This window comes from Spermophilus citellus, assembly GCF_964194105.1.
Source record: "Spermophilus citellus genome assembly, chromosome: 10".
Lineage (NCBI taxonomy): Eukaryota > Metazoa > Chordata > Mammalia > Rodentia > Sciuridae > Spermophilus > Spermophilus citellus.
In genome coordinates, this window is record NC_138197.1 from 127,333,755 (window position 1) to 127,347,360 (window position 13,606).

General features: G+C 58.2%; 1 long non-coding RNA gene across 1 annotated transcript in view; it reads left to right on the forward strand.

The window, feature by feature from the left end:
* The window catches only part of LOC308657485, a 28,684-nt gene that overhangs the window by 517 nt on the left and 14,561 nt on the right, over positions 1-13,606 (forward strand). The gene's annotated exons all lie outside the window — the stretch shown is intronic.

Here is a 13,606-nt window from a genome sequence, read left to right on the forward strand (position 1 = left end):
GAGAGGTACCGGTGAGGCAGGTGGGCCTGCAGAGGAGCCCAGAGGGCTCCCAGATAACCAGGGCTGTGCCTGCGGGGGTCCCCACTGGAGCACACCCCTGCCCACCAGGCTGGGAACTGGGATCCCTTCTTCCCATCCCAGGCCCTGGGCACCCAGTTTTCTCTGGCAGAGGAAGGCAGAGCTCCCTCCCCCCATTCATCCCTGCAGAACAGGCAGTTTGAAGAGTGGGGAGGGGTCCTGGGCAAAGACTTTGGGCCCTGTCCCTGGAAAGATGGCCAGGAAAGCCAATGCCACCTTCTGCTTCTTTCCCTGTTTGGGGTGTGGGGAGTCTCTTTACCCCTCATTCCTGACCCTCCCCCAGGAATGGCTGTGACCTCACCCCCCACCAAATCTGCCCTGAAAGGAGGGCTTGTCCTCATCAAGGCGAGGCCCTGGTGGGCTCGATGGCCACCTGACTCCTGGTGTGCAGGGAGCAGAGAGGGGCTGAGGCCTGAGGGCGTATGGGGCTCAGGCCTCCCTCCTCCCACCCACCGGAGGCCTCTCAGGAGCCCCGGGTTCCCTGGAACCCAGCCTGGGTTCTGTTCAGCCTGCTCCCAGATTTTCCCAGAAGACAGCCCTGAGAGGAGGCAAGAAATGAGATGCTGTCAGTCAGGGCAGAGCCGCCCAGGTCAGCAGTGGCCCTTAACCCTCCACTCCCAGCCCTCTCTCTCACCGGTGCTGCCTTGTGGAAGGCCCTGGGCCCCAAGTCCTCATCTGTCACATGGGTGAGGATCCCTCCTTCCCATCCACCCCCCGCCCTGCCTTGCACACATGGAGATGAAGGTCAGGAAATCTGCTCTATAGCAAAACCAGGGGCCAAGACGTGGTGAGGGCGGAGAGCCTCTGCCCAGCCTCCGTTTCCCTGCGTGATCACGACTCTGCCCTGGGCCCCTCGCAGGACAGGGGATATCAGAGGAGGGGTGCAGGGAAGCCTTCGCCACCTCTAGGCACATGTGGATGTGACCTGGGGTCCCGCTGCCCTCTTGCTTGGCGCCTCAGGCCTGCGGGCCTGCCTACCTCCCTGGGCACCTGGCTGGCTCAGTGCTTCCGGGACACTGAGATTGGGCCTTCCCACCAGGCCTAGGCTCCGCCCGGAGGGATTCCATCCCTGCTGCCCTGCCCTTTAGAATCATCCCCTTTCTTCCTCCCTCCCTTCTCCTTCCCCCTTTCCTTCCTTCCTTTCCTCTTCTTTTCTTTCTTTCTTTTTTTTAGACAGGCTCTCACTAAGTCACCCAGGCCAGCCTCAAACTCTCAATCCTCCTGCTTCAGCTTCCCAAGTCGCTGGGATTTCAGATGAACCACCATGGCCCACGCTTGTGGCGTTAGACCCCCCTAAAGTCTGGATCCCTCCTCAGACTGGTTAATTCTGAATTTCTGGGGACAAGGGCAGATGTGGGTTTTTGCGACTCCCCAGTAGGACTTGCTCTCCCTCAGAGGTGGGTCTCTGAACCTGGAGGCTGGGAAGGGCCCCCTGCCAGAGCCAGAATCCCAGGGAGAGGGGAGGGCTGAGGCTATGGGCCCAGAACTGAAGGCCAGACCTACAGGTCACCCTGAAGCATCCAGGGGGTTGGGGGCATGGCCGGGAAGGGCTGTGCATTGTGGAGGTGGAGGACTGAGGGGCAGGTTAGGGGTCAAGGGTGGAGTGTGACAGAGACAGAAGCCACCCTGGAGAGCCTCAGCCTGGCCTGCAGGAGTTCCTGGAGGTGAGGCCCTCCCTTGAACACTTCCTAGGTCACCCCCATCTCTGGGCAGGGCTGTATCTGCCTCAGTCTGGGATGTAATAGAAAGTGATGTGGAGTCAGGAGATTCCACCACTAGTATCCAAGTGGCCCTGGGCAAATTGTGGTATGAATCTCAGGACTTGGCTTAGTATGTGTAAAGTGTTGATGGTTTCGTGTATTTACTGTCTCCCCAAGTGGGCGAGAGAAATAAGGACACACACACACACACCCAGCACCTAGCTTACTAACTGCTCAATAAATGTTAATTAGAGAAAGTAACTAGCGTTAGGCCTGTCAGGGAGGCGTGGAGGGTGCCTGTGAGCAGCCCCCGTGGACCTCCCGTCAGCAGCTCAGACCAGGTGTGCTACGCTCCTCCCTCACAGGTGGGCCTCCCTGCCTGCACCTCCTCAGTAGCAGAGGTGTCACTTCCAGGGCTTCCTGTGGGCCAGAGGGTTCCTGCCATTTCTTTCCATCTTACTAACCATCCCATGAGCAGGTGACCCCATTATTTTCGTTTGGGAAGGAAGCTGAGGCGTGAGGAGGTTCCATGTGGCCCTGCTCACCTAGATAATGATGGAAGGACACAGACTGGGGCCTGGCATCAGCTCCTGGCCACTCTGTCTGCTGCCTCTTGACCTGTCCCCTCCTCCTCCTCTCCTGCTGGCCCTGGCACGTGCTCTCTTTCCTTGGGGTCAGGAGTCTTGAGCCTCTTGTGCCTGCCGGAGGCCTGAATTGCTGGCCTAGATCACGCTGCTCTTTGGAGTGGTTCCTGGGCACCTCGGTTGGAATTCTTCCCTGCAGCCTTGCCTAGCATGGTGCCTAGGCCAGATTCTACTTCCTGTTGGAGCCCCCGAGGACAGGGCCATTCTCTCCCCTTAGGTCTTGGCCTCTCCAGGGCCCAGCATGACCTTGGGGTCATCTTCCCTGAGTGGTCGTCCAACGAGGAAAGGGCAAGAGAGGTCAGAGTAGGTAGAAGTGGCTTCCTGGAGGCCGAGAGGGCCTGAAGGAGGTGTTCTGGGGCCTGGCCCAGAAGGCTCTCCGCCCCTCCTGTGCTGGTCTCCACTGGAGGCCACTCCAGGGGCCTGGATCTTCCTTCTCTCTCAGCCCCACCCTCTCCGGGAAGAAGGAAGCTGGGGCCAGTGCCCGAGGCTGCCTGGGGCAGCCTGGCCTCTCTCTTCTTAGAAGCCTTCAGAGGAGGCTACTCGTTCCTGTCATCCAAACCCAGCCGCAGGAAAGCCCTTCCTGTGCTCTGAGCTTCTCCCGCTGCTGTGGACGTTTGTGACTGTGCCCTGCAGGGCACCGGGCCAGGTGATGCAGACCAGGCCCTGTGGTGACAACCTCAGGGTTCCATGGGTAAGACTGGCGTGGAGACTCAGAGGCGCGATCAGCCGCGTGGGTGGCTGGGGCTGGGCCCCTGGAGCCCAAGGGATGAGGTCAGGACCTGATGGCTGCCCTGGGTTGCCTGGCCTCAGTTTCTCCATCTGTAAAGTGAGGAGCAGTTCGATGTTCTCTCAGGGTGTTCTCAGAGTTGGTAGCCCATGACTTAGATTTCAAAACAGGAGGCCATGCCTGACCCGGCCTTGCCACAGGGGACACTCAGACCCTTGGTGTTCCTCAGGACATCGATCGGCCTCTCTTGGGATGCGTTTCTGGGGCGGCTTTGCTTGGGAAGGCTGCTTTGTACTAGGGATGCAGGGCTTATTAGTGTGGCCAAAGTCTCAAGTTTTGCAGTTAAGAAATTGCCCTTTGTTTAAATATGAATCCCAACTTATTACTATTTTTTAACACTTACTAATATCTGGTAGCTTTATGGTGAACAGGGTCACCCTATTCCAGACAGGAATAGTTGTGGAAGTGACCTCAGAAGCACCTTGGGGCCTGAGTAAGGTGTGGCTGTCCCTCATCTGCGGGTCACCTTGCCCTAGCTTCTCATTCTCTTCCACTGGGTTGGACATTTGCTGGGTGACTGCTTGGTGCCAGGCCTGGGCAGGGGTGGGCTAGGGAGAATGGGCTCTTGTTCCACAGGGCCCCACGTCCATGCCACCAGAGACCTCACCTCCCTGCCTGTGATTTTCCATCTCTTCCCTCAAGCCCCTGTCCTCTGACTTGGGGGTCCTCCTGCTTCCTGTCCTCTCCTCTGTCCTCCCTCTCAAGGGTCCAGGGAGGGCAGCTCTGACCCAGGCAAGGTCTGGACGTCCCTAGGGCACTGTCCTCAGTCTCTCAGCACCTCTAATTCCAGCTCAGCTTACAGCTCCATGTGGCCCCAAGCTGCCTCAGCCTTGACCTTAGCTGCAGCCCTGTCCACCCGCTCCCTGTCATGGCCCTAAACCCTCGCAGGTCCAGTGCTGAGGCCCCTGCCTGCTGCCAAGGCCTGCCTTGCTTACCTTCTCTGTAGGCCCTCCTCCCTGCCCCCTTCTCCTGAGGCCTGGCACCAGGAAGGCCGAAGTGAGGAACAACGAACGTCGTGTGTAGGGAGGGGGAGGCTGCATGTGGGGCGTGAAAGGCGCTCAGGTCACACAGCTTTGGTGTGGCTCCCGCACCCCCACTTGTGAGCTGTGAGTCCTTGGCAAATGGCTGCAGGTCTCTGGGTCTCAGTTTCCTTCCAGGCTGTGGTGAGGATTACACCAGACGTGTCTGTAAACACCAGGAAGCACCTGGCACTGATGGAGCCCAGGAAATGGCAGTGATTGTCATGAGCCTCCCAGGGCTCTGTCTGCCAAGGGTGGTTGTCAGCCGACCTTGAGTTCTGTAGCAGTCATTGGTTCTGGTCCTGCCGAGGTGCTGCCATCGAGTGTTGCCCCCAGCTAGTCCTGCTAACCCTGGAGGCTGGCAGGGCAAGGGCAAGGTCACCAGTTCACTAAACCAAACGCAAGGGAAGCAGGTGACAGAGGCCATGTGACATTTGGTCCTGGACCTGTTGCAAGACTCTTGCCTCCAGCTGTCTGGTCACACCCTGGGCCATCCTGGGGCCCCACGGTGCAGACAAGCGTGAGGATGGGGACAGCATGACGGTGGAGGGGGAAAGGGCCACCGTCAGGCGGGGCCCTTGGTGTCACCCCTCAGAGGTAGGTAGCCTGGGGCAGGGGCTGGTCAAGGTCGCCCAGCTTGCAGGAGACCACTGGACATTGAGTTCCCACTCCAGGTTTCTTGTCACACTGTATTCTGCTGTCCTGGGCATTACACAGGACTGGCCGGCCAGGCGGATCCCGGGATGCTGTCTCCTTGCTCGGGCCGGGCCTACCTCTGTCCCCTAGGACTGAAACCGGGACGGTCTGGCAGGGTTTCTCTGTCCACGTGAGCTCGCAGGCCCTTACTCTTGCTGAGAGTTGAGTGATGTGCAGCCTGGGGTCTGAAGCCAGAGGCCAGAGTTCAAGGCTGGCCCTGGCCCCACTTACTGCCAGGGATGGGCCACGTTATCTAATCTTCCTGCTCCTCTGTCTCCTCGTGGGTAAAATGAAGGTGACAATAGCTGCCTCGTGGGGTGTCCCAAAGAGGATCAAGGCATGGCCAGTGCTCAGCTCAATGCGGGGGACAAAGCAGTGTGAGGCGGTCACCTTCCCAGCTCGTGAGCTGTGGCTCAGTGCTCAGCGTCCACCTGGCAGGGGGCTGGGATTCGCAGCCCAGGGTGGTCCTCCCTTCCCAGGGTGAAGAGCTGAGCTTCCTGAGATGAGAGCAGGGGCCCTGGCGACTCCAGCACCACCAGGAACAGGGGCAGGGTCCTGGGGCCTTGCGCAAGCCAGGGAGCTGTGGTTCATGGAGTGGCACTGGGCTGCCGGCTAGGCCTCCACATACCCACCGGCCACCTTCAGGCCCGTCTGCCTCATGACGTCTGGTATTTTGTCCCACCTTCCTCCCAAGTGGCAGGTTGAGAAATCAGAGTTTGGATGCTGCTGTTCCAGACTTAGACTCTGGAGTTAAAATCTTGGAGACTAAGCTTTGGCAGGTGCAGTGGGACTCTTCCTTACCACCAAGGTCCCAGCTCTTGCTGCGTGTCCTTGGGGAAATCAGCTGCCCTCTCTGGATGCATTCCTTCATCTGTCAGTGAGGAACTGGCCTCTGACATTTCCAGGGACTCTGTCAGATCTACTCTCAAGGGGCTTAGGGTCCCGTAGGGAAAGACCCGCGGCTGGTTTGGTCTCCTGCCAAACTTCTGCTGACGGTTGAACACAGAGCAAACTGCAGGTGCTCAGTAAGTGCTTACTGAACTCATGGACCGTGGAGTAACACACGGACACCTCTGCTCCCTTCTCTCCCCACCAGGCCCGTTTCCTGGCTTGGGTCAGGTGGCCCCTGCCAGTGTGGGTCCACACCCCTCCCTGCCGGCTCCTCCTTTGGGCTCAGCCTATAGGTCACAGGTGCAGAGGAGACACCTCCTCTGTCCTCCAGAACCCGTAATCCTCTCTGCCGGCCTGGGGACTTTCCCTTTATAGCACTCTGCGCACTTTATGAAGCATCGTGCTGCCCCAGGGTTCATGGTCTCCCCACAAGGATGTCAGCTCCGTGGTTCCGGGGGTCACCTGAGTGTGGTGGGGTGTGTGGGAGGGGCCCAGTGATGAATGAGTGAACAGATTAATGAAGCCTCCTGGGGAGGCTGGCGGGAGGGGCAGTGGGAGGCCAGAGAGGCACAGAGAGCCCAGAGGAGGCTGAGGGCCAGGGGAGGCTTGTCCAGGCCCCGTGCAACGGAGGGAGGTGTGTGATTCCCTGTCCAGTTCCCAGTCCAATGTGCTTCCTGCCTCTGGAGCTGGGCCCCTGGGGGTCTGGCTGGGTTTAGTGGGGAGCCCAGCCCTTGAGAACCTTGAGAAGGGGAGGAGGGGGTGGGGATCCAAGCCCTCTCCACCCCTTTCCCCAGCAGGCAGGAAGGACAGGGCAGATCTGTCAGCTTCAGACACACTGCCCCAGGGGACCCGGCCCGGAGCCTAGGGAGACAGGGCAAAGTGGGGACAGGAAGCACGGTGTCCTCCCTCCTCCCTCTGCCCCACCCTCCACCCCCTTCTCTGGCGAGAGCTTGCCGCCCCAGGCCTTGGCACTCAGCACTCAGGGGAGCGGGCGGGACAGAAAATCCACCCTGGCCGAGTGCCTTCCTCTCTCCCATTTGATTTCTGGGTCTTAGGAGGGTAACTGCCCTGGCAGCCCTGGAGAGCTGGACCTGGGCCTTGAGGTTAGAGGGACGGAGGGAAGCAGAGAGGACACTACCTCTTAAGCCCTTCCTGTGCACTGTGCGACGCCCACTGGGCAGCCTGCCTGGCAGGAGGAAGAGCCCCAGGCTGGGCGGTCAGCTCTTCTGGGAACTGCTGTTGACCTCAAGTGGGGCATGGTCCTCTCTGGCCACCGATGTTCTCTTTAGCTGCCAAAGTGGCCCAAACCTGGCGTCATAGCCAGATCGCTGGGGAACTTATAAATACTGACTTCTAGGCCCCCTTCAGGCTGCAGCTTAGGGTGGGACTTGGAGTTTTCAGGGCTCAGCAGTGATTCTGTCACACCTGGTGGGGCACTATGGGAAGAGATTTTCTTTTTAATATTTAGGTTTTAGTTGTACTTGGACACAAGACCTTTATTTATTTATGTTTACGTGGTGCTGAGGATCGAAGTCAGGGCCTCGCGCGTGCTAGGTGAGCGCTCTACCTCTGAGCCCCAGCCCCAGCCCCAGGAGATGGTTTTTAAGGTCCCCAGCCTGAAAACTGCCCGACTTGGGCAGGCCACCGAGGGATCTCCCTTGGTGACTCCTCACTTGAAGGCCTGGTGGGAAGGCGAGGGCTGGGGCACAGAGCCTAGGCGCAGGCTAGGGACTCCACAGAGCCCAGGGGCCCGTGCCTTCCACCAGTCCCCACTCCCCTCAGGGGCCCCTGCTCCTGCCTTTCTTTCTGCCTCTCTCCCACTCCTGTCTGTCCACATTCCTTCTCTCTCCTCCTCCTCTTTCTGTCTGTCCCCTCGCTCTGGGGGCTTCTCAACTCTGACCCCCAGGTGGTTACTTCTGTGTTCTTCCCCTTGGGGCCCTCACTAGCCCTGGCCGGAAATGATCTCTCTGTCCTTGCTCCTCTCCTTCTCCATTCCTGTCCCTGCCCTTGAGGTCCCCATCTATCTGTCTCTCCCAGCCACATTCTCTCTGTCTCTCTCTCTCCTTGCATTTCTCTGTCCATGGAGATGGAGGGAGCCTGCCTGGGGGTCAGAAGTCCTGGGTAGAAGGGAGATGGAGAGTGAAGACGAGGTAGAACCCCACACTTTGTGCAAATGCCTGCAGCGATGGCTGCTCTGGGCTGCGAGCGGTCCTCCTGGCCTGACTTCAGGACTTCCCTCCCCCGGCTACCAGCCTAGACCACCTGCATAACCTGGGTCACCCTGCCCTTTCCTTGGGCCTGCGCCCAGAACCCTGGGCCCCTCTTTGCCTTCCCAGCTCTGCTGCCCCTGCCTCTGGGCCCTGACCACTGGGTAGCCCTGCTCCCCAACCCCCGTGCTCCCACAGCTCCGTCTGCAGGCAGGATGCAGGCGGGGAGGGGGCCGTGGGGGCTGCGCCTTCAGGGGCATGACCCTCAGGACCCTCACGGAGTCTCAGCTTCACCCTCACAACAGGGTGGGAGGCAGGGATGACAGGGCAGGTGCCCTCAGGCACAGCCCAAGATGGTTTGCTGGGGTCTCCTAGCCAGGCCTGCAGAACGGGGCTGAGGCAGGAGAAGGTCAGGTTCAGGGGCCTGGGAACTGGGCTGTGCCTCAGGCCTGTGGGGGAGGGCGGCTGTGTTCTGCCCCTTCCTGGGCCTTAGTTTCCCCATGGCACAGTGACAGGCACGTGGCCTCTGGCGGCCTCCCCACTCTCACTGTCGCAGCTGGCTTTTCCTTTCCGGCCTCTGGTGGGAGCAAGGGCGGGGCGGGGCCCAAGGGCCGTTGGGCCTCTACTCAACCTTCTCCATCCTCCTGGCTCAGAGGATCAAAAGAGGCCAGGGGCACCCATCTCTTCTCAGCAGCAGGCCCTGACAGGGCATGTCCTGCCTCCAGTTCTTGTTAACCCCCTCGGGGCTGGTGCAAGGAGGGCTTGCGTCCCACCTGCCCCTCAGAGGGCCTCCCTGGGCCTCCCATGTCTGGCTGCAGAGGCCTGGCTGACGGGGCCTGCCCAGAACCACAGGCACAGCTTGGGGTCAGGCTCCCCTGTCGGCTGGGGTGGGCTTCTGTTCCCTCCCTGGGACTTTGTTCCAAGACCTCCCGGAGGAGCCCCTGTCCTCCCAGACTCGCCGTCTGTGCCCCACCCCCTGCTGGCCCAGTGGCCTGGGTGTGGGGAGCAGCCGGGAGAAGGGTTAAGTCAGGAGCTCTGGGATGGCTTTGGCCATTCCTCTGGGAGAGAACAAGGGGCCCATTCTCTGTGTGGGAATTAATAGCAAGAGTCATCTGGGGTGTCATTCAAGCCCTGATCGACTCCCAGAGGAATGCGAATGACAGAGAGAGGGAGAGCGGGAGAGAGAGAGAGGAGAGGTGTGTGGGAGGCCTCAGGCTGATGTCAAAGGAAGGGCACTGAGGCCTGGCTGGTAGCACAGCCGCCCTGGCAGGGGGCACCACCTACCACCCTCCACCCCGAGGTGGCGCCTGCTCTTCTTCCAGATGTGCAGGAGGGGACCCCTGTCACTGCTCCCACACCAAGTCTCTTCTCTCCTTCCTTGTTCCCAAATGGCTGCACCCTCCACCCCCATGTTGCCGTCGCCCCTGGGGCCTGGAGCCCAGCCCAGGCTGTGGGCCTGTCAGGGCTGGCCACCAGGCCTGCCTTCCTGGGCATCCCAGATGTCCCCCATCTTTGCTTAGGGGTCCTTGGTGCACCCTGGGGGGAGCGGCTGTGGGGTGCTGTGGAGTGCCACCTGGTCCCTGAGCTGTGCCCTCTGTCTCAGACCTGCTGGCCTGGCTCCAGGTCCAGCTTAGACATATCCCGCGCTGACTGCAGACACCTTGAGCTGCTGTGTGTGGGGGCGTGGGGCACTCGGCCATCAGGGACTCAGCCTCCACAGCTTCTCAGCCAAGACCCCTGTGTCAACCACCGCCTCTGGAGACATCTTGAATGTCACAGCACAAGGCAGGCCTTGGAGGAGCTCCAGGTCACACTCCTGGCTTTGTGCACCTGCAGGCAGAGGCCCAGAAGGACCCTGGCCTGCCCTAGGTTGGGGTGCTGAGTCGGGTCAGCCTGGGTCATCTGCCTCTCAGCATGGTGTCCTGACTGTCCGCTCCCAGGGCCTCAGCCTGGGACCAGGTGGCAACATGCCTCTACCGCGTGGGGCACAGAGAATGGAGCCTTCAGAGGGGTGCAAAGGGCAAGGGCTCGGGACAGTCAGAGCAGGCACCCCACTCCCCGACCTGTGGCCTGGGCCTCCTGTCCTCATGGGTCCGTGGTCCTCAGCAGGCAGCGTCGCTCTGGAGTGGAAGCCGTAACAGGTGGAGAGCGCAGAACACAGATGTGAGGGCCGTACTGTCCTTGTTGTTATTGTGACTATTATTGTCACTGGAGGGCTGGGCGGCTTCCATTGCCCTGGGCTGGAGGGCCTGCCATACACACAGTTTGGCTCCTGAGCCCTGCTGCGGGACTCACAGGGATCCTTCTGGGGCCTCCTCAGCGGAGGTTTTGGAGGGGGGGATCCTGGCTCCCAGAGCTCCCTCCTGCCAGCTTCATTTCCATACCTGGTGACATCCTGTTGGTCCTGTTGGAATGCACTGCCTCCCCAGTGGCCTGTGCGGGGACAGGGGCGCAGCCACAGTGGCAACTCTGCAGAGCTGGTAAGATGACCAGCCTCCCTGTCATGGTAGCCTCTGGGCACGCTGTGGCTGGCAGGCCTTAGAGGCTGTCCTGCCAGATGTCTTACTGTGCAGACTGGGGAGTGGGTGAGGGGGTGTTGGAAAAGGGAGTGCCCCTTCTAAGGCCCTGGGGCTGAGCTGAGTTTCAGTCTTTCTACACTGAGCTGGGAGGCTGGACTCCCAGGTCCTGGCCCAATGCTCCCTCTTGAAGCCAGTGGATCTAGATAGTTCCTTATCCATAGTGGGAGAGGGGGAGGATGTGGAAAGGTGGTGGGGCCCATTGCAGACTGTGAACTACAAATATCGGGGGTTGTGGGAGGTTCTCTTTGGGACCCTTTGAGAAGGTGCTGATCCTGTGGCCTAGAAAGGTGTCTGAAAGGTGGACAGCAGGTGTCCTGGCCTGCCCGAGCTCTTGTACCAACCCTGGGTGGGGGCCCGAGGGAGACTGCCGGATGGAGGCCTTACCCAGAGGGACATGTTCAACAGGAGTGAGGGCCGGGGTATCCCAGGGGTCCCCCTCAGCTTAGGGGAGTGGTAGGTGTTTGAAGGTGACGTTCTCCAGCGTCAAGTTGGGAACTCTTGAGGACATACAGTCGATGGGGTACCCTTGGTGGGCCAATGGGGTCCCGCCACCCGCTGCTCTGATAGGTCCCTGCCTCTGAGGGGCCCATACCCTGAGCCCTCGGCGTTCATTGATTCAGCTTCAGCTCCCAGCGCAGGGCTTGGCGTGTGGTGGGAACGCAACCTCCCACGTTGCATGTTGGTTCCCTCCACTGAGCCTCGGTTCCTTTATCTGGATAACAGAGTCTGTCATGAGGCTCCAGAGAGGGGACACACGGGGGCCTGGCAGGCTCTCATCTGTACACCTGCTGGACACAGTGTTTCTAACACAGAGCTTCAGAGAGAACTGACGAAGACCTCAGGGGGACTTTATAGAGACACAGTTGACAGATACAGAAATAAATGAGTTGCAAGGAGATTAGGTCCAGAGAGACAGAAGGCAGATTTCTAGGGGAGTTTGTGAATTTATTCATTCCAAGGGCACAGGGAGGAGTTAGGCGCTGCCTTGCCCTTGAGGCCCCCAGTCCCATGGGGGAGGCAGGTGGGTCAGACCACTCACCAGTGGTCAGCGCTGGGATGCAGAATGTGCCTGGGACCTTCTAAACCCTTCACGCTGGAACCTTGGGGGTCGGGTCTGGAGGCTTTTTATTGGCCCACAGAAATGTTTGCAATCAAAAGAAAACAAACAATAACAACAAAAACAGCCAGCGGCAAAGGTTGGGGATGTGGCTCAGGGGGGAACGCTTGCCTGGCCTGTGTGAGGCCTTGGGCACTGTCCCCTGTGCGTGCATACACACACACACACACACACACACACACACACACACACACACCCCAAAATAGAAACATTCAAACTTTACAATTTAACCTGCAAAAGTCCTTTAAAACTTGTTTGTAGCCTAACAATTCCATTCATTATGCGAGGCAGGCACATTCTAGTGTATCGAGGTGTCGGGCAAGAGAGGGCCCCCAAGAATCTACAGGATGAAGTCCCTGTACACCAGAGCCCGGTGCTCAGCAAACACAGCTGCGTTTGGGGCCAATCAAGAAGGGCGTCCCAGTGGAGGTGGTATTTGGGTTAAACCTTGAAGAGGGAGAAGGGCTGGACAGAAGGAAAACTGGCCTAGTGGTGGTTGAGGTAGGGGACGCATAAACAGAGGCACAGAGAAAAAAGCACGCAGGGAAGGGTAGGTGACAACAGGAAGAGTGGCAGGGGCTTGTGCATCAGGCCTGGGTTTCATCCTAAGGACAATGGGGAGCCAAGGAGGCGTTTTAAGAACCAGAGGGTGGCAACGTGGTCGGCTTCTCCTTTCCCTTTCCTTCCTTCCTTCCTTCCTTCCTTCCTTCCTTCCTTCCTTCCTTCCTTCCTTGGGATGGAACCCAGGACCCTACACATGCTGGGCACGCTCAAGTGCTCTACCACTGAACTACACCCCAGCACCAGCTGTAAAAAAAATAATTCTCAAAGTATCACTAGAGCTTCACCGTTGGAAGGGAGGAGGGGGAGGGAGGTGCTGGAACACCTGGAGGCCAGCAGCCTGTTAGGAGGCTGGAGTGTCAACCCTGTGACAAATGATGAAGCCTTATGGGAGGGAGCCAAGGCAGGGAGAGAAGAGGAGAGATTTGAGAATTGACCAAGCAATGACTGAAGTGAAAGACTTTGGAAACCAGTGGTAACCATGGCACCTGCCACTCCCCGAGTGCTCACCGTGGGCCTGGCACTTTCTATGTACCTACATATGTATGGCAAGTGTGTCCCCTCACTGGACCCCCATAACTCCTACATGGAGGGAGAGGTGGGGGCAGGCCTGATATAACTGGAATCTGCATCATGTGAACCTTCAACTAACCAGAATTCTCGTGTGCTTTCATTTAAAAACAATGTAAAAACATACGATGGACATTCCCATGGACAAACTAGAAAATATAGAGGAAACAAAAAGTAAAACTCACCTCCAATTGCAATGTCCAGAGAATATGACTGTTTGATTTAAACATTTCCAAACTTTTATCCCCATGTGTGTGTGGCTGTGTGCATCTGGATGCGTCTGTGTCTACCCGAACAGTGAAATAAATGCACAGTGGATGAACTGGTTCTGATTTGGGGAGGGGCAGACGCCTGTGTGTCTGCCTACATGAGCATATATATCTTGGGGTTTACATCAACTTCTTGCTCAGCAAACTGTTCCAGATTCTCCCTTTTGTTCACTCTGTTAGGGACTGAGAAACGTAGATTACAATCTACCTAATGTAATTCATTTTCTCCTCAAATCTCCTGTATCTGCTTTATGGATTTTGATGCCATGTTATTTGGTACTATATCTTTACATTTTTCTATCTGTATTATGATTAGCTTATTAGCTTCATCGAGTTCATGTTTCTCATTATTTTTAAATGCTTTTTGTCCTAAATCTAACCTTGTCATATCACAAGGTTACAACCCTGATCTATGTTTGGTTAGTATGCCTTTATTATCAACAAATATTTATTATGCATGTTGATATTTATTCTTGGTTGCTAAGGAT